Source organism: Pelobates fuscus, chromosome 2, assembly GCF_036172605.1.
Source record: "Pelobates fuscus isolate aPelFus1 chromosome 2, aPelFus1.pri, whole genome shotgun sequence".
Lineage (NCBI taxonomy): Eukaryota > Metazoa > Chordata > Amphibia > Anura > Pelobatidae > Pelobates > Pelobates fuscus.
This window is the reverse complement of record NC_086318.1, coordinates 8,089,950-8,115,394: the sequence shown is the minus strand read 5'-3', so window position 1 is coordinate 8,115,394 and position 25,445 is coordinate 8,089,950. Positions and strand designations below refer to the sequence as shown.

Here is a 25,445-nt window from a genome sequence, read left to right as displayed (position 1 = left end):
TAGGTGCTGTCTTATCCCAAAGAGAGTCTCCTGACAAGCCATTGCATCCTTGTGGCTTCTTTTCTAAACAAATGTCCAAGGCAGAGAGGAATTATGATGTGGGTAATCGCGAACTCCTTGCTATCATTTTAGCACTCAAAGAATGGAGACATTTGCTAGAAGGAACTAAGGATCCTATTCTCATATTTACAGATCATAAGAACCTATCCTACCTTAGCGAAGCTAAAAGATTGTCTTCAAGGCAGGCTAGGTGGTCACTGTTCTTGTCTCATTTTAATTATATAATCACCTATAGGCCAGGTGACCGGAACACTAAAGCGGACGCTCTGTCCAGACAATTCGAGACTATTGACAAACAGGAGATTGATGTCACTCCTGTCATTCCCCCAGACAGGATAATAGCAACTACTATATTGTCTATTTCCTCGTCCCTCTTGCAGGCCATACAAGCGAAACAAGGCATGGCACCCAGCGAGAGGCCTAATGATAAATTGTTCGTTGACATTCCCGAGAGACGGGATATTCTGTCACTTTATCACGATACTAAGACTGCTGGACATCCTGGTATTTCCAAAACAGTGTCAGCCGTTTCTCGGTATTTCTGGTGGGATACCTTACGTAAGGATGTTACTGACTATATAAGTGTTTGTACTACTTGTGCATGTATGAAAACCTCTCGTAGAGTTCCTTGTGGGCTGTTGCATCCGTTGCCCGTTCCCGAGAGACCTTGGTCTAATCTATCAATGGATTTTATTGTTGAATTACCCCCTTCGAATGGTAACACAGTCATCCTAATGATAGTAGATCGGTTTTCCAAAATGGCTCACTTTGTGTCTCTTCGCAAGTTGCCCACTTCCAAGGAATTGGCTCTTATCTTCGCTAGAGAAGTGTTTCGATTACATGGTATTCCCTTATCTATTGTATCCGATAGGGGTAGCCAATTTATTTCCAGGTTCTGGAAAGCCTTTTGTTCGGAGATGGGTATTTCCCTCTCATTTTCTTCCGCTTACCATCCCCAGTCTAATGGAGCTGCTGAACGTGCCAACCAGTCTCTAGAGCAGTACCTCCGTTGTTTTGTGTCTCACCATCAGGACAATTGGTCTGACCTGCTTCCTTGGGCTGAATTTGCTCGGAATAATGCCACTCATGATTCTTCCGGCAAAAGCCCTTTTTACGTTGTCTATGGCCAGCATCCCGTTGTTCTTCCGGCTGCATTCTCCTCTCAGGGCATGCCAGTTCTGGATGAGCATTTGGCTGGTTTGCGTAATACTTGGGAGCAGGTTCAGCGTTCTTTGGTGGACTCTGCTGCCCGCCAGAAGGCTCAGGCTGACAAGCATCGCAGAGCGGCTCCTTCCTATGTTGTGGGGGACAGGGTTTTGCTTTCCACACGGAATATTCACCTTCGGGTGCCTTCTATGAAATTGGCTCCCCGCTTCATTGGTCCTTATCGTATTATACATAAGGTTAATCCCGTTTCTTATGCCTTGGGTCTGCCTAAGAATCTGCGTATTCCTAATGTCTTTCACACCTCTTTGTTGAAGCCTTACGTACACAACCGCTATACCCGGCATACTCCCCCTCCCCCTCCTGTCTCTGTGGAGGGTCATGAGGAGTTCGAAGTATCTGCTGTTATTGACTCTCGTTTTCTTAGGGGTCGGCTTCAGTACTTGGTACATTGGAAGGGTTATGGGCCTGAGGAGCGCAGTTGGATTTCTGCGGATGCTGTTCATGCTCCCCGCCTTGTACGTTCTTTCCATTCGCGTTTTCCTGCCAGGCCTGGTCCTGCCCGCCCGGAGGGCGTGTCCTCAGGGGGGGGTACTGTAGCGGTACTTACCTTATCCGGGGGCCGGACGCGGTCCTCTCTTCAAGCCGCGCGCGGTCCTGCGGCTGCACGAGCCGCGCGCGGCTCGTCCGACTGTTCTGACAGGAAGGCGGGCAGTGACCGCGAGAAGCGGTCACGTGTCCCGCCTGCAGCTAAGAGCGCGCCGCGAATCTCGGGCGCGCTCTTAAAGAGACAGTGGGAGCCTAAATTGCAAAAAGGCTCCCATTGGCTCCTGTCATGCCAATCACCCCATACACTTACCTGTTGGGGGAGTGGAAGTGACAGGAGCCAATCACATTAGTTTGAAGGCTACTTATACTTACCCTTTTCCCTTAGTTCCTTGCCCTATCGTGGTTTCTGCTACAGTTCCCTTTAGTGCTTGTTGTGTTCAGTTGTGTTTCTCCGTATTTGACCTTGGCTTTGTATTCTGACTTCGTTTTCGCTTTATCCTATTCTGTACTGTTTGCCGGCTTGCTGATTCCTGTGTACCAGTCCCCGGCTAGTTTTCGTTTACGCTGTCTCTTTGTGCCCTTGACCTCGGATCGTTCCTGACTCTGTCTTATCCTATTACGTCGAGTCCGGCCACTCTAAGGTCCGGTAGACGTATCTCTCCTCTGTACTGTCATCTGTTAGGGCTGGATCCTGCGTGTAGGGGTATATACTCGTTACATTATGTTAGTCCAGCCATTCTAAGGTCCGGTATACGTATCTGGCTACTGTTTGTACTCTGCGTGTTGGATCCCTGTCCCGATCCTGACAGTTGCAGAGATCACTCAGTGGATTCACTGTTCCAGATTCAAGACTCTCTCTGCAACATGGGAAGTAACATTTGTTGATCTTGACAAACCTTTGACTCTAAAGGAAAAATTACTTGTTAGAAGACAAAAAAAAAATTTTTAATTATAAAACAAGTAGGTGTTTTGATGGCCATAATAATGCCTGACCACCTGCCATCGATGGAAAGCCGAGGACCCCAAAAGGAGACCTTGTGAAGCTAAAGAGATTCAAACGCCAAGCTTCTTCAGGATTATCTGCCCATCCTGAGTTTGTGGTGATATTAATATTGACTAAATGATCCGAATCCACCTACACTGATGTAGTATGGGACAGGTTTAATACTATGATGAATAAGTAAATGTGCCCTAGCCAAGGTTATTATGTCCATATACATAATACATGACAAGGTACTCTTGACACACCACATTCATGCTTCAGAACAAAAAAAAAAAAAAGGAGCACCCCTCTAAACGGAAGTTTGACACATATATACATATATATTGCTGCCATAGGTGTGCCAAGGGGGGTACTAGATGATTTTGCAGTTAAAGAAAAGTTTGAGTCCATTTTCCCAACCGTCACTGCTAATAATATTTTGATTTGCATTTATTATATCTATTGCAACCAACAACGTTTTGTCAACTACACCAGAGATGCCCTCCAGGGCTTGGCCGAACAGTTGCAGGCCACATCCCAGATGATCTTCCAGAACAGAATGGCCTTAGACATGATTCTAGCTGAGAAGGGGGGTGTATGTAAAATACTACCTGTCACCATGACTTGTTGTGCCTATATTCCAGATAACACAGGTCCATATGGTAATGTAAGCTTGTCTATTTTATGATGTCCCTCTGAAGAACTAAAAAGACTTTAGGAACCGTTACTTCATAGGGTTTTGTGCCTTTGGGCTAACTCGCTTCTGGAACTAACATATATAGTTTAGCTTTTAGTGACTAACATTTTATAGGGGGGACTGTTGTAGAATTATTAAATTGCCTATTATTGATTTTCTTAACAGTATTTAGAATATTAGAAGGAAATGCTTTTCTAGAAGGTTATGAGCAGCACCGGAACGGTCAAGTTCCTGTGATATGAAACATTGTATGCCATAGTTAGATCATGAGAACTGTACTAATAAAATGTGTATTCACTAAGCCTGAGAAACTAACCTTGAAGCTAAATGGTGCCAAGTACTCAAAATGGCTGGCTGCCAGATCCCCCCTCCCATCGAGCGAGCCTCGTGCTAAACAACAATGGCGCTTGAATCTTATGTCCACTCCCTTGTCAAAGATGACGACATCCCATGATGGGAGGATGCCCAACTGACCACTTAACCCCTAAGCCAATTAATAATATTGATGGGAGGGTATTGACTTAACCACTTAACACCTAATCCAATTAATAATGTTTATTTGTTGTTATCTTGATATTCTATGATGATGTAATATTGCCTTTAAAAGGGTCTGCATACCCGCTTTTTAACCAGATGCCATTAAATTTTCTCGAAGTTCTTTTAACCTGAACTCCGTGTGTCAGTGTGAATTTACTTCTGCGTATACGCAATTTAATCATCTCTAATTTGGACAGGAACAGATAGTCATTCAAACTTCTTTGTTTGCTTAAAAGAATCTATATCATAGTGTAGTGAGGCACCGAGCTCTCCCAAGTCGTTCTACTAGCTCATCAACTCTAGGCATGGGGTATGCATCAAACTTAGAAATAGCATTCAGTTTGCGATAATCATTACAAAACCGTACTGTATTATCAGGCTTTGGTACCAGCACAATTGGACTGCTCCAGTCACTTTGTGACTCCTCAATGACTCCAAGATCTAACATTTTCTTAACCTCTGCTCTGATAGCTTCTCTGCGAGCCTCAGGTATTCTGTATGGTTTGAGATTGACCCTTTTTCCTGGTTCTGTCAAAATGTCATGTTTAATCACACTAGTCCTTCCTGGGACTGGGGAGAATACCTCTTTATTTAATCTAATAAACTCCTTAACTTCCCTTGTCTGGTGTATTGACAGGGTCTCTGAGATATTTACTTCGGGGTCAATATTACACTTATCAGGGAAGGTTGAAGCCTCTGTAGTAACCAGAACTTCCCTTTCTTTCCATGGTTTTAGCAAATTGACATGGTATATTTGCACTTCCTTTCTTCTACCTGGTTGCCTTACTTTATAATTTACCTCTCCTACTCTTTCAATAATCTCATATGGCCCATGCCAAGTTGCCAGGAATTTGTTCTCTACTGTGGGAACCAGGACTAATACTCTGTCTCCTGGTTGAAATACTCGAATTCTAGCATTCTTATTACAGCTATTCTGCTGATTTTGTTGAGCCTTTTGCATGTGTTCTCTGACTATTGGCATAATAGCTTCAATACGTTCCTGCATCTGAGTTATGTGTTCTATTACACTGCGATGTGGGTTTGCTTCTTGTTCCCAAGTTTCCTTTGCTATGTCAAGTAATCCCCTGGGGTGTCTGCCATACAATAATTCAAAAGGTGAGAAACCCGTGGAAGCTTGGGTTACTTCTCTAATGGCAAACATTAAATAGGGCAATAGAAAGTCCCAGTTTTTCCCATCTTTATCAGTTACTTTGCGCAGCATAGCCTTTAACGTTTTATTAAATCGCTCAACCAAACCATCGGTTTGTGGGTGATAAACAGAGGTTTTGAGGTGTCTAATGTGAAGTAGCTTGCAGAGTTCCTTAGTAACCTTGGACATGAATGGAGTACCCTGATCTGATAGGATCTCTTTGGGAATCCCAACCCGGCTAAAAATCATCATTAACTCTTTAGCAATGGACTTTGCTGAGGTTGTGCGCATAGGTATTGCCTCAGGGTAACGGGTAGCATAGTCTAGTACTACTAATATATACTGATGCCCCCTACTGGATTTTACCAGAGGACCTACAAAATCCATAGCAATACGTTCAAAAGGCACTTCAATAACAGGCAAGGGTACTAAAGGGCTACGGTAAGCCGTAAAGGGCGCAGTGACCTGACATTCAGGGCATGACGAACAGTAGTTTTTGATAGCTGCGATTACTCCAGGCCAATAAAATCTCCTCAAAACACGCTCTCTTGTTTTGTCAACCCCTAGGTGACCCCCCAAAACATGGCTATGTGCAAGGTTTAACATAGTGCGCCAATAGGCTTGTGGTACTAACAGCTGCTTTGTAATAACGGACTCTTTTTTCTCAACTCTGTACAACAGATCATTATCCACTTCAAAATAAGGGTAAATAAGAGAATTCCCTGCATTGACAGGGGATCCATTCCTTATAGAAATGTTATTCCTGGCTACCAATAATGTTGGGTCAGACCACTGTGCACTTCTGAAGTTACCAGGCCTAACCTCTAAATCAACTAACTCTATATCTGGTTCAGAGCTTCTAGAAGGCCCCGCATTAGTTTGTTCTGGGTTTTCACCAACTAATGTTTTTATAGGGGAGTGCTGCATACTGTTAGGCTCATCATCATGATCTCTTTCATCTGCCAGAGTATCTGCAAAAGGAAATTCATCATTCTGTTCACCTGATGGGTTTTCAAAACATGCCCATAGGTCTAGAAAATGGGGAAAATCCCTTCCAATAATCATCTAATGTGCCAGTTTTGGTACCAGCCCCACTCTGCAGTTTACAGTACCAAACTGGGTTTTAACAAGTATATCTGCAGTAGGGTAGTTATGTATATACCCGTGCACACAAGCAATATCAACTTTTCCAGAGTTAACAATATGAGTATCCTGTAATAAGGATTGGTCTAGAAGGGTAACCATACTCCCTGAATCTAGCAATGCCTGTATATTTTTTTCCTCCACATTCACGGTACACCCAGGGTGACTATTCAAATAACCATTTTTTCCACAGAACATACAACCTGTGAATAAAGTGCAATTCTTTCCCAATTATTACCAAAATTACACTCCATTGGTTCAACATTTTCAGGACAGTCTTTTGCAATATGTCCAAAGTTTCTGCATTTAAAGCATTTTATACCATAATTAGTACTTTTTGATTCATTTGTAGGCTCTTCCCACCTCCCAAAGTCTTTTTCTCTTTTAACAATGTCTCTTGGGTAATAAGACCCTGTTCTCTCATCAAAAGACCCCCTTTTCCCTGGAACAGTCTTACCAGATTTGCTGGGGTTGTAGATTTTCGGATTCTTGGGTCTCTCTTGGCCAGAAGGTTGAAGCAGTTCTCCCGCTGCTATATACCGTTCAACCAATTCAACCAATTGGTCTGCTGTTTGGGGATTGCTCTGGCTGACCCACCGACGAAGTCCAATAGGTAAGCCTCTTAGGAATCTTTCCATCACCAGTTGCTCCACAATGCGACTGGGTGAGTTGATCTCTGGCTGCAACCATTTTCTGGCAAGGTGTATCAAGTCAAACATCTGTTAACGAATCGCTTTATCCAGGCTGTAAGTCCACGAATGAAATCTCTGGGCACGGACGGCTGTTGTCACCCCCAGGCGTGCCAGTATTTCTGCTTTCAGCTTCTTGTAGTCACTGGCTTCCGCTGGTTCCAGATCATAGTATGCTTTCTGGGATTCACCAGTAAGAAATGGTGCTAGCAGACTTGCCCATTCCACTTCAGGCCAACCTTCTCGCTCAGCGGTTCGCTCAAATGCCATCAGGTAGGCCTCTACATCATCTGTGGATACCATCTTTTGCAAGTAGGGACTCACTCTGATCACCTTTGGACATTGTGGTGAATCTGTGGCATCCCTGGCCAGCCTTTGTGATAGACTCTGGATCTCCTGTTGTATGACACATGTGGCATGCTGCTGCTCCTCTCTGAGCAATTGATGAGCTGCTGCCTGTGTTGCTTCAACTTGCTTGAATAAAGCATCTGTATTTTCCTTTTGAGCCAGTACAAGCTGCTGCAGTATTGAAATGCTCTCTTGCTGTATTGCATTAGTCTCGGCAGTCCTCCTGTTTGTCTCTTGCTTTACAGCAGTGGACTGGAGCAAAGCTTTCATGACATCCTCCATTTTCTCAGCAGTCTCTTTCTCCCTACTTACAGACTTTGCCGTGTGCTGCCCGCATTCTCCACCATATGTGACAAAAGTACTCCTTTCCCTTGGTACCTTGTCCTGGGATTGGGGTGTTACACACAGTATTTTCAGGCTTTAGAGACACTTCACACGCTGGATGAGGTAAAGGGACTTGCTCTTTTATTGTGGCTCCAAAATAAATGCACAGTAAGGTATAAAGGTAACAAAAATATACAAAACAAAAGCCTTGCTCTTCTGAGCACTAACTAAACAAAATAATCAGCTAACTGGGTTGGATGGCTTGTCCATTTCCCAACATAAACAACCTTACTGTTTCAGGTTTTCAGCTCTCTGTTTCCACTCACAGAAACCAAACACAATCTCCCTCCTTCCTTGGCAGGGGAGTACTTAATAGCACTGGTAATTGACAATCCTTTTCAGGTGAGTTAAATTAGGATTCAAACTCTGGAACTGGACTTCTCACATGTAGGTTACAAGCAACTTCCAAAATGTGGAGTGGAGCACTGGCCCACCCTACTCTCCAAGTACTCCACCCCAGGGCCCAAATATACACATATTTAAAGTGCAACATTCATTATAACATTACATATTTCCCTGGGGCTAATTACACAAAGTAGGAACCTTGCAAAATCTGGGGAGGTATATAGATTCCCTCCAGCACAATTCCTTGCTTTCGGTCACAATATATATATATATATATATTTATTAACTCCTTCACTGCCACTATATATATATATATATATATATATATATATATATATATATATATATATATATATATATATATAAAATATTCAATTTTTAACAGACACACCATACACTCCAGCTTTTATTCATCTGTTTATTTACTGGTCTTATGTCGGACAACACACTTCTCAGATCCCATGCTTTACATATTTTTGATCTCTTCCGTCTCTTTGGCTTCTCCTTTAATTATACATCATTTTCACCTCCTGCAACCTCCGATCATTACAAGGCTAGTCAGTGTATGTATACTACACATCAATTCAGAAACATCCAGTATCGTTAGCAGTTTAGTCTTCTGTCCATATTCCTTTAGCTACTATTTCACATATCAGCACATTTGGGCATTCACGGATCGGTTACCTAGGTTACCTAGATACACTTACACGATTTCTTCCGGTCGCATTCCTGTGACGTCATCAGTCGTCGACAGGATCACTACGGCTTCGTTTATAATTATACACTGGCGTTCACACATGGCTTGGGGATACACAGCTTTCTCAGGTTAGTGATCATTTTTCTTATTGGTTAGGCTATATATTGTCACTGTTGCACTTGTTTTAATATCTTGATAAAGACCTCAGGGTCGAAACGTCGATTGATTTTTTCACCGAATAAATATCTTTGAATAAGACCTCTGGAGTGCTCTTTCTACGTTCTGCATATATATATATATATATATATATATATATATATATATATATATATATATATATATATATTAAGGCAATTTGCCTGGATTTGTGGGAGGGGCTAGTTTGCTACCCCTAGCCTACTTAAGGCACTCCCCTTACCTTACCTTGCTCCTTACCATTCGAGGTCAGCGTTGAATGATTTCCACTTCCGGGTCATCCAGACGCCATTTTACCTGATTACTCCATGAGGTTTTCTAAGCTGAGCTGTGTCAGGAATCCAGCCACAGGCTTTTCCGGCCTACCACCTTCTTTCTTCAATCCATCGCCGTGGATGGTGTCCAAGTGACTCACAAACCGTAAGTCTACCTACCCGTTACGCCAGGCATCAGTCCCACGGCACCATGCACGGGTCAGGTCCTCACTTTACGGCTGCATTTTGTCTAAGTCTGTTCTAAAACCATTGCATGTTCATGCATATCATTCGTTTAAACGCCCTACCGGTCTTTGGGTGTACTACAGGCTTCTAAGACATTATCGCATTTCATGTACAAACCAACGAACCACTGCATTTTCGCCTACACACTGACCCTACCGGTCATTCGGTGTACTACAGGCTTCTCAGACATTATTGCATTTCATGTACAAACCAACGAACCACTGCATTTTCGCCTACACACTGACCCTACCGGTCATTCGGTGTACTACAGGCGTCTTCGATGTTTTTGCATTTTCATGTACAAACCATCGAACAACTGCATTTTCGCCTACACACTGACCCCTACCGGTCATTCAGTGTACTACAGGCTTCTCAGACACTATTGCATGTCATGTACAAACCAACCATGCTTCATTTAAACGATTGTCATTTCGGTTTGTGTTTTCTGGTCGGCACTTATTCATAGTATATTCTATGCATGATTGCTGTTCGCATTAAAATGCATACGGTTAAGCTATTCATGCTAACTTCTGTTTCCCTTCATACTAAGAATTGGTTATTCTGCTATGTATTCACATAGATCTTTTTCGTGAGTTACATTTCATCACTTCATGAATTTACATTTGGTTAAAAAGTTGCTTGGTTAAATAGACAGACCATTTTCATGCTATTTTTAAGGTATCACTTATTACATCAAGGGTATGAAACCAGCTAACATTTCGGTATAGACGATTGGACTCCCACGCTTACTGGAGTTTTTTTTTTTATAAATTATCCATTTCATTACAATTAAATCAGCCTACGTTACAGGTAGTGATGTACCGAACTGTTCGCCGGCGAATAGTTCCGGGCGAATATAGCGCGTTCGCTGCCGCGGGCGAACACATGGGCGGTTCGATCCGCCCCCTATTCGTCATCATTGAGCAAACTTTGACACTGTGTCTCTCGGTCAGCAGACACATTCCAGCCAATCAGCAGCACACCCTCCCTAGCAGACCCTCTCACCTCCCTCCCAGCATCCATTTTAGATTCATTCTGAAGCTGCATGCTTAGTGAGAGGAGGGAAAGGGTAGCTGCTGCTGATTATATAGGGAAATTGATAGCTAGGCTAGGGTATTCAGTGTCCACTACAATCCTGAAGGACTCATCTGATCTCTGCTGTAAGGACAGCACCCCAAAAAGCCATTTTTAGGGCTAGAACATCAGTCTGCTTTTTTTTTGTGTGTAATGTAATTGCAGTTTCCTGCCTGCCATCTTCTGTGCAAGGCTGTATGCTTTGCCCATTTGCACAGTCAGTGCCACCACTCATATCTGTTGTCACAATAGCTTAATCTTTAGATTTAAAAAAAAAATAAAACATTTTTTCACTGTAATAGAAGAGCAGTTAGTTGTCTGCAAGCGTCTGGGTGTCAGGCCTCCTTCAGCAGTGTAAGCTAATAGCAGCCAGTCAGTGTCCTTCAAGCGGCTCTGTCAGGCCTACAGTGTGTGCTCTGCAGACCGGTGCCAGTGCACATTGCCACTCATATCTGGTGTCTCTGTAGCGTGCTTTTACAAAGAAAAAAGGTTTCCAGTGTAAGCTAATAGCAGCCAGTCAGTGTCCTTCAAGCGGCTGTGTCAGGCCTTCCTTCAGCGTGTGCTCTGCAGACCTGTGCCAGTGCACATTGCCAGTTTGCCACTCATATCTGGTCTCACAGTAGCTTGCACGCATAGTACCACGAATCCCCCAAAAAATGACAGGCAGCGGCAGGCCACCCCGCAGGGGCCGTCGTGGTCGTGGTGCTGTCATTCCCTTTTGCCCTAGAATAATGCCCAGTTTTCAGAGGCCACGTACCCTGAAGTTCTGAGGACATAGTTGACTGGCTAACACAGGACACCAAATCTTCTACAGCCTCCGCTCGGAACCTTGACGCACCATCCTCCTCCAGCTTAGCTTCAGGCACCTCTCAAGATTCCACTCACCCGCCTGCCGCCGCCACCACCAAAACTAGCACCACAGACGCTTTACTTCGAATGTCAGAGGAGTTATTCACACATCCGTTTGAAGAAATTAGTGATGCGCAACCATTATTGCCAGAGGATGTAGATAACAGGGATATGTCTCAGGCAGGCAGCATTAAACACATGGAGGTACGGTGTGATGATGATGTTGTACCCGCTGCTGCTTCCTTTTCTGAGTTGTCAGATACAAGTGAAGCGGTTGATGATGACGATGCGTCCATGGATGTCACGTGGGTGCCCGCTCGGCAAGAAGAAGAATAGGACGAAAGTTCAGATGGGGAGACAGAGGAGGAGGAGACGAGTTGGAAGCAGGGGGAGGTCGTCGCAAGGAGCTAGTGGCACAGTCAGACAGCATGCATCGGCACCCGGGGTCAGCCCGACAGCACGCCAATCAACGCATGCTGTGTCCACCACCAGAATGCCGTCATTGCAGAGCTCAGCAGTGTGGAATTTTTTTTGTGTGTCTGCCTCTGACAACAGCGATGCCATTTGCAACCTGTGCCAAAGGAAACTGAGTCGTGGGAGGTCCAACACCCACCTAGGTAAAACTGCTTTGCGTAGGCACATGATCTCACATCACAAACGCCTATGGGATCAACACATGAGTACAAGCAGCACGCCTACTCTAAGCCGCCATCCTCCTCCTGGTCCAGCATCTTCAGCCACGTCAACCACTGCTGTCCTCCTTGCCCCCTCTCAACCATCCGCCACTCCGTCTCCCGCCTTGAGCAGTTCCCGCTCATCTGCCCACAGTCATGTGTCTGTCAAGGACCTGTTTTGAGCGTAAGAAGCCAATGTTACAAAGTCACCCCCTTGCCCAGCGTCTGACAGCTGCCTTGTCTGAACTATTAGCCTGCCAGCTTTTACCATACAAGCTGGTGGAGTCTGAGGCATTCAAAAAATTTTTAGCTATTGGGACACCGCAGTGGAAGGTACCCGGCCAAAATTTCTTTTCACAAAAGGCAATCCCCAACCTGTACTCGAGTGTGCAGAAGGAAGTAATGGCATGTCTGGCACACAGTGCTGGGGCAAGGGTCCATCTGACCACTGATACCTGGTCTGCAAAGCATGGTCAGGGCAGGTATATAACCTACACTGCGCATTGGGTTAACCTGCTAACGGTTGACAAGCATGGAATGCGTGGCATTGCAGAGGAGTTGGTGACACCGCCACGACTTGCAGGCAGTCCTGCTGCCACTTCCTCTACTCCTCCTACTCCATCCTCTTCCATAACCTCCTCGGCTGAGTCCTCTTCTGCTGCTGCATCTTGCTCCACATCAACGGCAGCTCCCCAGGTACTATTCCACATCCCGGATACGGCAGTGTCACGCCGTCTTGGGTTTGACTTGCTTGAAAGCAGAGAGTCACACCGGACAAGCACTCCTGTCCGCCCTGAACGCACAGGTGGAAAAGTGGCTGACTCCGCAGCAACTGGATATCGGCAAAGTGGTTTGTGACAATGGAACAAATTTGTTAGCGGCATTGAAGTTGGGCAAGTTGACACATGTGCCGTGCATGGCACATGTGTGTAATCTGATCGTACAACGCTTTGTGCATAAGTACACAGGCTTACAGGACGTCCTTCTTGTCTCTGTACTTAACTGCCAACAGCTCCTCTTGGCGCAGAGCTGAGGTCTCCCCCCTTCGTAGCCCGGTGCGTGAAAGTTGTCCTGGAAAACCTGTGCTGTTCTTTTTGTTGTGCCGCAAGCTACTGTATCAAAACAGTACAGTAGCTTGAACAAAGGGACACTTGTATAAAAATTGTCAGTATACAAGTGGTACCCTTTGTTCATCAGGGGGAATATCAGGTCCCAGACAATCTTGCCACTGGTTCCCATATGTTCTGGGCAACCTGGAGGGTCAAGGTGGCTATCCTTTCCCTCGTACACCCGGAAGGCCTGAGTATACCCAGTCTCGCTATCACAGAGCTTATACATCTTTACACAATACCTAGAGCGCTTGGAAGGAACATACTGCTTGAATCCCAGCCTTCCCTTATACTTCATCAGGGATTCATCCACGCATATATTCCTTCCAGGTGTATAAGCCTCTGCAAACCTGGCAGCAAAGTGGGTAATCAGGGGGCGGATTTTATACAGCCTGTCAAACTGGGGCTGCTCCATAGGGGGACACAGGCTGTTGTCGCTGAAGTGCATGAAATGCAGAATCATTTCATACCTCTTCCTCGACATACATTGGGAGTAAATGGGGGTAGAGCAGATGGGGCTACTGCTCCAGTAGGAGCGGATGGAGGGCTTCTTTATGATGCCCATCAGCATAGTCAATGCCCAGAATCTTTTAAATTCTGGCACAGTGAGTATCTTTGCCAAAAAAGAGTCCGGATTTGTAGCTCGGAATTGATGGGCATATAAATTAGTTTGGGCGACAATGTTCCCCAATACAGGGATCCTTAGGACAGGTGGCAATCCATATCTGCCAAGTGACCCTATGTAGGGGGAACAGTTCTGCTCTGTGTGAGGAGGAGGAACGGGAAATGAGGAGCTCGGCATCCAACCTTGTGCAAATGGGGTCTTTCATGCTGTCGTGCCTGTTGAGGGACCCTCGTATAAAAAGGCTGAAGGAGAACGACCTGTGCTGGGTGTCCACGCTACTAGACCCCCGGTATAAGCAGACAGTGGCGGAAAAGTTACCGAATTACAAGTCGGAAAGGATGCAGCATTTGCAAAATAAATTAAAAAGTGTGCTTTACACAGCGTATAAGGGTGATGTCACAGCACAACGGGAATCTAACAGGGGAAGAGGTGAAAGTCATCCTCCTCCTCCCACAACCACGCCATATCTGGCAAGTGACCCTATGTAGGGGGAACAGTCCTTATTCTGCTCTGTATCAGGGTCTCTGAGGACAGGTGTCAATCCATATGTCAAGGTGTCAATATGTCAGGTGTCAATCCATATCCATTGTGATTTAGGAATGTTAGGTGATTTCTGCCCTTTATGGATTAAAAGCAGACTCTGCATCAACTGTGTAATTTTCCATGGGAGTTTTGCCATGGATCCCCCTCCGGCATGCCACAGTCCAGGTGTTAATCCCCTTGAAACAACTTTTCCATCACTTCTGTGGCCATAAAGAGTCCCTGTTGGTTTTAAAATTTGCCTGCCCATTGAAGTCAATGGCGGTTCGCCCGGTTTGCGAACATTTGAGGAAGTTCGCGTTCGCCACTCGCGAACCGAAAATTTCGGGTTCGCGACATCACTAGTTACAGGCCTCATTTCTTTGTTGTTAACCATGACACATAAGGATTTAATTCCTTTTCATGCATACTCGGGTTGAATCATACGTTTCCTGCACAGGTATGTCTGTCTGTCTGTCGCCCTGCTGTACCTCCTCCACCTACTAACTTGACTACCTCAGACTTTACAACTCACTTCACTGACAGGATCTCTACAATCAGAGAAGAGATCTCTCATCTTTCTCCTCCCCCTTGCAATACTTCCCCTAACTTCACTCCCTCTGCTGTTCTATGTTCATTCGCACTCGCTACATTGGAAGAGGTTTCTGCTCTGCTCAAGTCCTCCCGCCCCACCATCTGCTCCCTAGATCCAATTCCCTCGCATCTAATCCGTACTCTGTCTTCTTCTTTCTCCACCTCTCACTAAAATTCTCAATCGCTCTCTCTCTCTCCTCTGGTATATTTCCATCGCCCTTCAAACATGCAACTGTAACCCCAATTCTAAAGAAGCCCAATCTTGACCCTAACTCCCCATCTAACTATCCTCCTATCTCGCTACTGCCTTTTGCATCCAAGATCCTTGAAAGAATTGTGTATGCGAGATTGACAGACTTCCTCGAATCAAACTCTCTGCTACACCCGCTTCAGTCTGGTTTCCGCGCTAAGCACTCTGTGAAAACGGCACTGACCAAAGTATCCAATGATCTACTTGCTGCAAAATCTCGTCACTACTCTATCCTAATTCTCCTTGACCTGTCTGCAGCTTTTGACACTGTTGATCATTAACAGCTTCTTCTCATCCTTAGCAATATCGGTCTACAAGATATTGCTCTCTCCTGGTGCTCCTCCTACCTCTCCCAGCGCTCTTTCAGTGTTTTTCTCTGGCTCTGCTTCTTCTCCCCAACTCCTCTCTGTTGGTGTCCCTCAAGGTTCAGTCCTTGGTCCCCTACTGTTCTCGATCTATACTGCCTCCCTTGGTAAACTCATTAGCTCCTTTGTCTTCCAATATCATTTCTATGCAGATGACACGCAAATCTACCTGTCCTCTCCTGATCTCTCCCCATCCCTCTTGACTAGTGTCTCTGACTGCCTCTCTCCTGTTTCTAACTGGATGGCTGCCCACTTCCTTAAACTAAACTTGACCAAAACTGAAATTCTGGTCTTTCCTCCCTCAAGTGTTGTTACTCCTGTGTCTGTCTCCCTCCAAGTCAATGGTGCTACCATCAACTCCACCACGCAGGCTTGCTGCCTAGGTGTTCTCTTTGACTCCGACCTCTCCTTCAAGCCTCATGTTCACTCTATCGCCAAATCCTGTCATTTCCATCTCAAAAACATTGTGCGCATCCGCCCCTACTTAACGCCAGATGCGACTAAGGTGTTGGTCCATTCCACTGTACTTTCTCGCCTTGACTACTGTAACTTGCTTCTCAGTGGTCTTACGTGCTCCCAACTTGCGCCGTTACAGTCCATAATGAATGCGGCAGCGAGGCTCATCTTCCTGTCCGCCCGCACCTCCCGTGCCTCACCCTTCTGTCAGTCCCTACATTGGCTTCCTATAAAATATAGAGCTCAATTTAAAATTCTGGTTCTTGCTTTCAAATGTCTACATAATGCTGCTCCCACCTATCTATCCTCCCTTATACACAAGTATGTCCCGTCTAGGCCCTTACGATCTGCTGAAGACTTACGTCTATCTTCTGTCCATACTCCCACCTCTGATGCTCGCCTTCAAGACTTCTCGAGGGCTGCACCATTCCTGTGGAACTCGCTTCCCTCCTCCGTTAGATGCTCACCTGGTCTCCACTCCTTCAAAAAATCCTTAAAAACCCACTTCTTCATAAAAGCACATCAATTAAACTCTTAATAGCTCCCAACTGATTCCTCTTCTGCAACTGTCACTAGTCTAATACTATCCTTACCTTTTGTGTCATTTTACCCCACTCCCTCTAGCATGTAAGCTCATTGAGCAGGGTAAAGCGCTGTGGAATTTGACGGCGCATAATAATAATAATAATCTTTATATTATCTTACATTTATGTTCCCCTTACACACCATTTATATGACACATGTTGTTGGTACATAGGCCACGGCCTCTCTCAGATATGTTATTAAAGCCATGCCAACATTTCTGAGTAACACATATCTATTGCATAGTATCAACATTTTATTTGCAATCATACGCAAGCAAACCTTAAAACATTGCTGCTACAGGCTATAAGTCTGTTTATCTTTCCAACAATCCACACTCATCATACTACTTTCTTTTACCCATTTCAGGCTGTCAAGCTTATATATATTTGCTCCACACAGGTTTTTCCTGTGAATTTGTCATACTACCAGGTACGTACAAAAGACAACAAATACAGGGTGTGCGCTAAATAAAATAAAGGGAGATGAAAAAGTCTTTAGGTACAATGTGGACCTTGAGTGAGTGTTCTTATGTTCTTTCTTTGGGATCTCAGTAATCTAATATGGAATACAAAAGCAGAGAGGGGAGACCAATAGTGCAAAACCGTAATGCAGAAAGGATGTTGCATAGAGAGGGCCTCACCTGTCACTCCCTTCCCCTGTTTCCTGTCTTACAGTCACCGAGTGGCCTCAATAACCCCTCGCGCCAACGCATAGAGCCTCTCAAGCCGCTTGGCAATTAGCAAGGCCTCATCTGTCACCAAACAAGTATGTTTTCGCCATCCGGCCTAGCTAGCCTGCCAGTACAATTTGGTGGTTTCCTATACTAATGAATTGTTTTGTTTATAGTATGTCTCAGGAAGGGGTAGAGGATTTCTCCCTGCCTAGCACCCCAGCTAGAGCTGTCACTCCCACACAAGGAGGAGAGCTAGCCAGTCCAGCATCGATCAGATCCTGGACGATCCCACGTATAAACCACGGAATTGAGGAGATGACAAATCCCCCTACCCCGCTACAGCAAGGAAAGCAGAACTTTTCAAATTGCCATGCACATCTACTAATAACATGGATGCTGGGGAAGGACCTAGCCAGTCCAACCCAGGAGATATACATGCCATGTTATCCTCACTCATGGCGTCCATGAGCAAGGTCAACTCCAGGCTGGAGAAACTTGAGTCGGTCACCACGGCCCTTACTCTAGCAGGGCCACCCGCTGCTGCTTCACAAGCACCAGCTGACTTGCCATTAGTTGCTCCAGCCATCACCCTGGATGACCAGGAAGTTAGCCTGGCTCATATGATACCTGAGCATAAGAAAAGGGATATCCTGGAAGGTAAAGACGTCAACCTGGCTTCCCTGTTGATTGCCTCCCAGGATATTGTTGAGAATAAAACGTATGCTTATGATGATGTATCTGTTGTTGTCAGGTCTAGGGATGCCCGCCTAAACAGGAAACTGACTATCCCTGAATTTGTACTAGCTTTTGGTATTTACAGGGATGTCATCTGTGCGGTCTATCCCAACAGAAGAGAGGAGTTTGATCTCTATATCACAAGCTGGTAGACCTGGGCAACAAATATGGTGGTTCAGCCTTCTATGACTACCATAGGTCTTTTTCTGCAAAAGTGTCTGGAGCCTTCTCCCAGTACGGAACACGATCCAAGTGGGGAAGGATTGATACCGTCATTTTTGCAGACACTTTGCAGGTCTAAGAACACAGGCTTGTGCATACTACTCCTCCACAGCCCATACTACAAACTTTTGTCCCAACACGGCGGACGAACATGCCTCCACGCAAGGAGCTAGTTCCTCTGGGGTTCCAGAGAAGTTGTCACGAGACAAACTGGGACGCCCAATCAAGTTTCTGGGAAAGTCCCAGATAGGAAATAATTTTAATGTTGGGTCTTGTAATTACAGTGGATGTAGACTATTGCATGTCTGTTCAAAATGTTTTAGGGCACATGCAAAGACCATGTGTCCAAATAAAATGTATTCCAAGCCTTACCGAACGTCCATTAATATGCCAGTATTCACTGCATTTATGTCTCAGCACCCATCTGGACACCTAATAGACTTTCTTATCTCTGGTTTAACAGAAGGCTTCCATACAGGTATCCTACACTTACCAGTCGGAACTCTGGAATGCCCTAATCTACAATTCGCCCAACACAACCCCACAGCGGTTGACACCCTCATAGCTCATGAAGTGGCTGAAGGCTTCGTATTGGGGCCTTTCAAAACTCCCCCATTCACAGAATGGCGCACTAACCCCATTGGTATTGTCACAGGGAAATCTTCCCAAAGACTCATCATTGACTTATCGGCACCCCAGTCTTAATTCCCTCATCCCCTCTGAGGAATTCTCCCTGCAATACACCACCATAGATCACGCCATTACCGCTATCATACAAGCAGGGGTTGGAGCCTGGCTCAGTAAGACCGACATTACCAACGCCTTTTAAATTACTACCAATCCACCCCACACTGTGGCACCTGCATGGCATAAAGTGGTCCGGGAACTACTATTTTTATTTTTTTTTCTCCCGGTTAACCTTTGGGTCCAAAAGTAGCCCAGCTATTTTTGACACATTTGCCGAAGCATTATGCTGGTTACTATTGAACATAGCCAGATGCCCTACGGTATTACATTACCTGGACGATTTCCTACTGGTCGAGGAGAACACTTCCCCTCCTACTAGTCTCAAAGCTACCACTAAGCTATTTGAGCAACTCAGTGTACCTATCTCCCCTAAGAAAACAGAGGGGCCAGACACGGTTATCACTTTTCTGGGTATCCAATTAGACTCCGCCACAATGCAAGCGAGCCTACCACACGATAAGACAGTGAATATTCTCACTTACATAAACAGCTACCTTCAGCTCGGTACTTGCAACCGCAAAGAGCTACAGTCCCTGCTGGGATCACTAAATTTTGCTATGCGCATCATACCTCAAGGCCGCTCCTTTATATCACGACTATTGCATCTTTTCCCACTTTTCCTACATGACACGCACAGGTTGTCCTTAGATACCCAAGCTACGGCAGATCTAAACATGTGGAAGAGATTTTTATCCACTTGGAAGGGTAAAAGTATGTTCCTCCCTCAATTGACTAACTCATCTCCCACCATTTGGTCAGATACGGCATCTACCACAGGTTTTGCAGCAATTTTTGGGAACGAATGGCTTTGGGGCAGCTGGCCTTCAGCAGTTCAGGATTTGGAAGGTTTTTCCACTACCTCAGCTCTTTTTGAGATCTATCCCATCGTGGCGGCAGCCGTAGCATGGGGTCATTTATGGGCAAACATGCCAGTTTGTTGCTACTCTGATAACCTGGCAACCTGTCACATCAACAAAGGTCGTTCCAAATCCCTTACGATCATGAGATTTCTGAGGAAACTCACTTGGTTGGCAGCTTGTCATAATTTTTTCCTATGTTGTTTCCATGTTCCAGGTGTATGTAACACAGCTGCTGACAATTTGTCTTGCTTTAAATTTCAGGCGTTTCATCAAGCACTCCCGTCAGTGGCGCCCACAGCCACCATCACTCCAACATTTCAACAACTCATACTGGACTAGAAACCATCATGCAGCATAGCAGGACATTGTCCCAATTGGCACTTTCAAACAATACACACAAAACATACAACAGGGCTTTCACACTATTCAAAAGATTCCTTCTGGAACATAACATCATGCAACCATTTGTTATGACATCTTTTTGGGGGTTTGGTTCCTTTTGCCACCTTAAAGTTAAAATGTCATATAACACCATCAAACTCTCTCACTGGCATTCAACACCACATGCTAATCTTACACCCAAATAACAACAGTTTCATGGCCTCTCACCTAATTAAGACCATACTCAGAGGTATTCAGAAATCAGAACCCACACATACAGCCCAGAGGCTACCCATAGATAACCATATCTTTAAAGCATTATCTAACCTGCTTGACTTAAAACCGTTTGACACCAATACATACTCTATCATCAAAACAGCAATATACATAGCTTACTATGGATTTCTAAGACCGAGAGAATTCACTACAACCTCCACGACCCAAACTACTCCTTTCATCCTCTATTCCCACTTGACAAAACATATGGATCATTACATCCTGACTTTACCTCACTCCAAAGCCAGTCAGCACATACCCGTAAACATTCCGTACTATCCCACGCACAACAGATGGTGTCCAGTCAGGGTTCTTGATGCCTACATACAGCATCATAACTTACTACCCTCACAACCATTACTACAGCTGCAAGGTTCAGTACTCACCACTACAACCTTCATGACGTACGTCAGGTCTTTGCTCACACAACTGGGCCTCAACGCAGCCAACTACTCAGGGCACTCCTTTCGTATAGGAACCGCGTCCACAGCCTCCAGTGTAAACATCCCAACTCATGTTATCAAAACACTGGGGTGCTGGAAGTCATCCGCTTACTCACGGTACATACCAAACCCAGTACAAGAATTAAGGGATGCTTTCAAAAACATGTCTGGTTGATAAAATGTATATGTATTGGTTGTCTGTAAATACACTTGTTTACTTCAATTTTGCCCTCTTCTTTCTCAGGCCTACCTCATCGTCAGTTCTGGCACACCACAACCGACTTGCTCTTTTTATTATCCTACATTTATCTATGGTATTTCACACTGTACCATCATAAGCACCTAACACAAGTATTAAGGCAATTTGCCTTGGTTTGTGGGAGGTGCTGGTTTGCTACCTCTAGCCTACTTAAGGCACTCCCCTTACCTTGCTCATTACCATTCGAGGTCAGCGTTGAAGGACCCTCCCACCACACCACATTTTAACATTTATTTCCTTTCTATTTCTTTTCCTGGGTAGGCCCTATTCTTTCTCAGGCCTACCTCATCATCGGTTCCGGCACACCACAACCAACTTGCTCTTTTATTATCCTACATTTATTTATGGCATTTCACACTGTGCTATCATAAGCACCTAACTCATATAACTATATATATATATAGGCAATGAAGGAGCTAATCTGTTTTTTGTCTGGTGTTTGAATGTGAGGAATATTGCATATTGTGGCAGTTGGTCAGAGAGGCAGGTATCTGGGCTGAAGGGGGAGGAAGGGGTTAAATTCTTACCTTTCTCCAGCACCGGGCTCCCTCGGCGCTGGGGACTCTCCTTCTCCTTCGGGCTTTATTGGCTGAATGCACATGCGCGGCAAGAGGACATTCAGTCAGTCCATAGGAAAGCATTCTCAATGCTTTCCTAGCGTCTTCTCACTGTGAAAATCAGTCGGAAGCGCCTCTAGCGGCTGTCAATGAGACAGCCACTAGAGACTGGATTAAAGGGACACTCCAGGCACCCAGACCACTTCTGCTCATTGGAGTGGTCTGGGTGCCAACTCCCACTACTCTTAACCCTGCAAGTGTAATTATTGCAGTTTTTTATAAACTTCAATAATTACCTTGCAGGGTTAACTCCACCTCTAGTGACAGCCACTAGAGGGTACTTCCTGCTTCATAGCACAGAAAACCTGTGATAGAGCGTCGCTGGACGTCTTCACGCTGTGTGAGGACCTCCAGCGTTGCTCAATTCCCCATAGGAAAGCATGGAAAAGCATTTTCAATGCTTTTCTATGGGGAGCTCTAATGTGCATGCGTCGCATTGCCGCGCATGCGCATTAGGTCTCCCCGGGCGGTATCGGTCTCACCCACCGGTCGACGCAATGCAGAGAGGAGGCGGAGGGAGAAGCAGCGACATGTCCCACGACGTGGGACATGTCGCTGCCTCTGGTAAGTTACTGAAGGGGTTTTCACCCCTTCAGTAACCGGGGATTGTGGGGTGGGAGGGAAAGGGGACCTGCAGTGCCAGGAAAACGGATTGTTTTCCTGGCACTGGAGTTTCCCTTTAACCGATATGACAACAGGCAGGGTTAACCCTAGAGGGATCTGGCACCCAGACCACTTAAGCTGAAGTGGTCTGAGTGCCTATAGTGGTCCTTTAACTGTATTGTCATGGTGTTATGAAGCATTGGGGCAACAGTCATCCTCACCATCAAGTTCTCGGGAAGGATGGCTTTAAATAAAAGGCGGTCAGGCTAGTTATGACTGACTGGCTATTTGGTGGTTAATAAAGTTAAACGTTTTGAAAGGTGTTGAACCATATGTTGAATGTTTTATGGTTACAAAGTTATGGCTGTAAGCCCCTTGAGCTTTGAATAAACCCCACGGCCAAGCCAATTGAAAAGTAAACATTGTCTGGTTATTGTGCGCGCTCGTTTTATTTATACACATATAGCCACTCACAGTGTTATAATATACCAGCAGTATACACATATAGCCATACACCCAGTGTTATAATATACCAGCAGTATACACATATAGCCATACACCCAGTGTTATAATATACCAGCAGTATACACATATAGCCATACACCCAGTGTTATAATATACCAGCAGTATACAGATATAGCCACTCACCCAGTGTTATAATATACCAGCACTATACACATATAGCCATACACCCAGTGTTATAATATACCAGCAGTATACACATATAGCCATACACCCAGTGTTATAATATACCAGCAGTATACACGTATAGCCATACACCCAGTGTTATAATATACCAGCACTATACACATATAGCCATACACCCAGTGTTATAATATGCCAGCAGTATACACATATAGCCATACACCCAGTGTTATAATATACCAGCAGTATACACATATAGCCACTCACCCAGTGTTATAATATACCAGCACTATACACATATAGCCATACACCCAGTGTTATAATATACCAGCAGTATACACATATAGCCATACACCCAGTGTTATAATATACCAGCAGTATACAGATATAGCCACTCACCCAGTGTTATAATATACCAGCAGTATACACATATAGCCATACACCCAGTGTTATAATATACCAGCACTATACACATATAGCCATACACCCAGTGTTATAATATACCAGCAGTATACACATATAGCCATACACCCAGTGTTATAATATACCAGCACTATACACATATAGCCATACACCCAGTGTTATAATATACCAGCAGTATACACATATAGCCATACACCCAGTGTTATAATATACCAGCACTATACACATATAGCCATACACCCAGTGTTATAATATACCAGCAGTATACACATATAGCCATACACTATGGCCAGTAATATAGATTTAAGAATAATTTAACATATGGCCAATGGTTTACACAATATGTTTAGACTAAGAATTATTCTACTGCAAATAATTTTAAAAAGAAGCTCTAATAAAGATATAATCTGGCTGGCATTTATAGAGCAGGATAATATAGCCAGCGGTATACAGCAAGGGATTGTAATGTGATAAATTGCAGGAAATAACGGTTTATTATCAATTAGTCTCAGGTGCCCAAGTCTTTAAAACGTACCAATTCCTGTCTCCTGTTTTTTAAATGAGTGTTTTGGTTCCCTCCGTCTCTCAGTTACTCTGTGCTGGGTTCTGTCTATCAGTTTTAGCTTTTCAATAACTTGTTTGTCTCATTGTTATCTCATTACTTCACAAATGATTAATCCGGCTGGTTAAACTTCAAGCACTCACTGTCATTCTCCAAATCAAATCACAAGCTGCAGGACAGAAAAACACTGCTGAACTCTGCATTGTACCCGTCTACCTGGAATCCAAAAACACTCCTAACCCAACTGAGCTGTGCCCTGTACCATTACCTCAAATCCCAAAACACTCCTTAACCAACTGAGCTGTGCCCTGTACCACTACCTCAAATCCAAAAACACTCCTTAACCGACTGAGCTGTGCCCTGTACCACTACCTCAATTCCAAAAACACTCCTTAACCAACTGAGCTGTGCCCTGTACCATTACCTCAAATCCCAAAACACTCCTTAACCGACTGAGCTGTGCCCTGTACCATTACCTCAAATACCAAAACACTCCTTAACCAACTGAGCTGTGCCCTGTACCACTACCTCAAATCCAAAAACACTCCTTAACCGACTGAGCTGTGCCCTGTACCACTACCTCAATTCCAAAAACACTCCTTAACCAACTGAGCTGTGCCCTGTACCATTACCTCAAATCCAAAAACACTCCTTAACCGACTGAGCTGTGCCCTGTACCACTACCTCAATTCCAAAAACACTCCTTAACCGACTGAGCTGTGCCCAGTACCATTACCCAAATCCAAAAACACTCCTTAACCGACTGAGCTGTGCCCTGTACCACTACCTCAAATCCAAAAACACTCCTTAACCAACTGAGCTGTGCCCTGTACCACTACCTCAATTCCAAAAACACTCCTTAACCGACTGAGCTGTGCCCTGTACCACTACCTCAATTCCAAAAACACTCCTTAACCGACTGAGCTGTGCCCAGTACATTACCCAAATCCAAAAACACTCCTTAACCGACTGAGCTGTGCCCTGTACCACTACCTCAAATCCAAAAACACTCCTTAACCAACTGAGCTGTGCCCTGTACCACTACCTCAATTCCAAAAACACTCCTTAACCGACTGAGCTGTGCCCTGTACCACTACCTCAATTCCAAAAACACTCCTTAACCGACTGAGCTGTGCCCAGTACCATTACCCAAATCCAAAAACACTCCTTAACCGACTGAGCTGTGCCCTGTACCATTACCTCAAATCCAAAAACACTCCTTAACCGACTGAGCTGTGCCCTGTACCACTACCTCAATTCCAAAAACACTCCTTAACCGACTGAGCTGTGCCCAGTACCATTACCCAAATCCAAAAACACTCCTTAACCAACTGAGCTGTGCCCTGTACCACTACCTCAAATCCAAAAACACTCCTTAACCGACTGAGCTGTACCCTGTACCACTACCTCAAATCCAAAAACACTCCTTAACCGACTGAGCTGTGCCCTGTACAATTAC

The 25,445-nt window shown here is 44.8% G+C and overlaps 1 protein-coding gene across 1 annotated transcript in view; it reads right to left on the bottom strand.

Moving 5' to 3' along the window:
• The window catches only part of LOC134586403 (glucokinase regulatory protein-like), a 163,488-nt gene extending 139,429 nt beyond the window's left edge, over positions 1–24,059 (bottom strand). The window contains exon 1 of the mRNA XM_063441904.1: positions 23,960–24,059. The gene's annotated coding sequence lies outside the window, so the exon portion shown is untranslated. The remainder of the gene's footprint in view (positions 1–23,959) is intronic.
• Between the last annotated feature and the right edge of the window lie 1,386 nt (positions 24,060–25,445).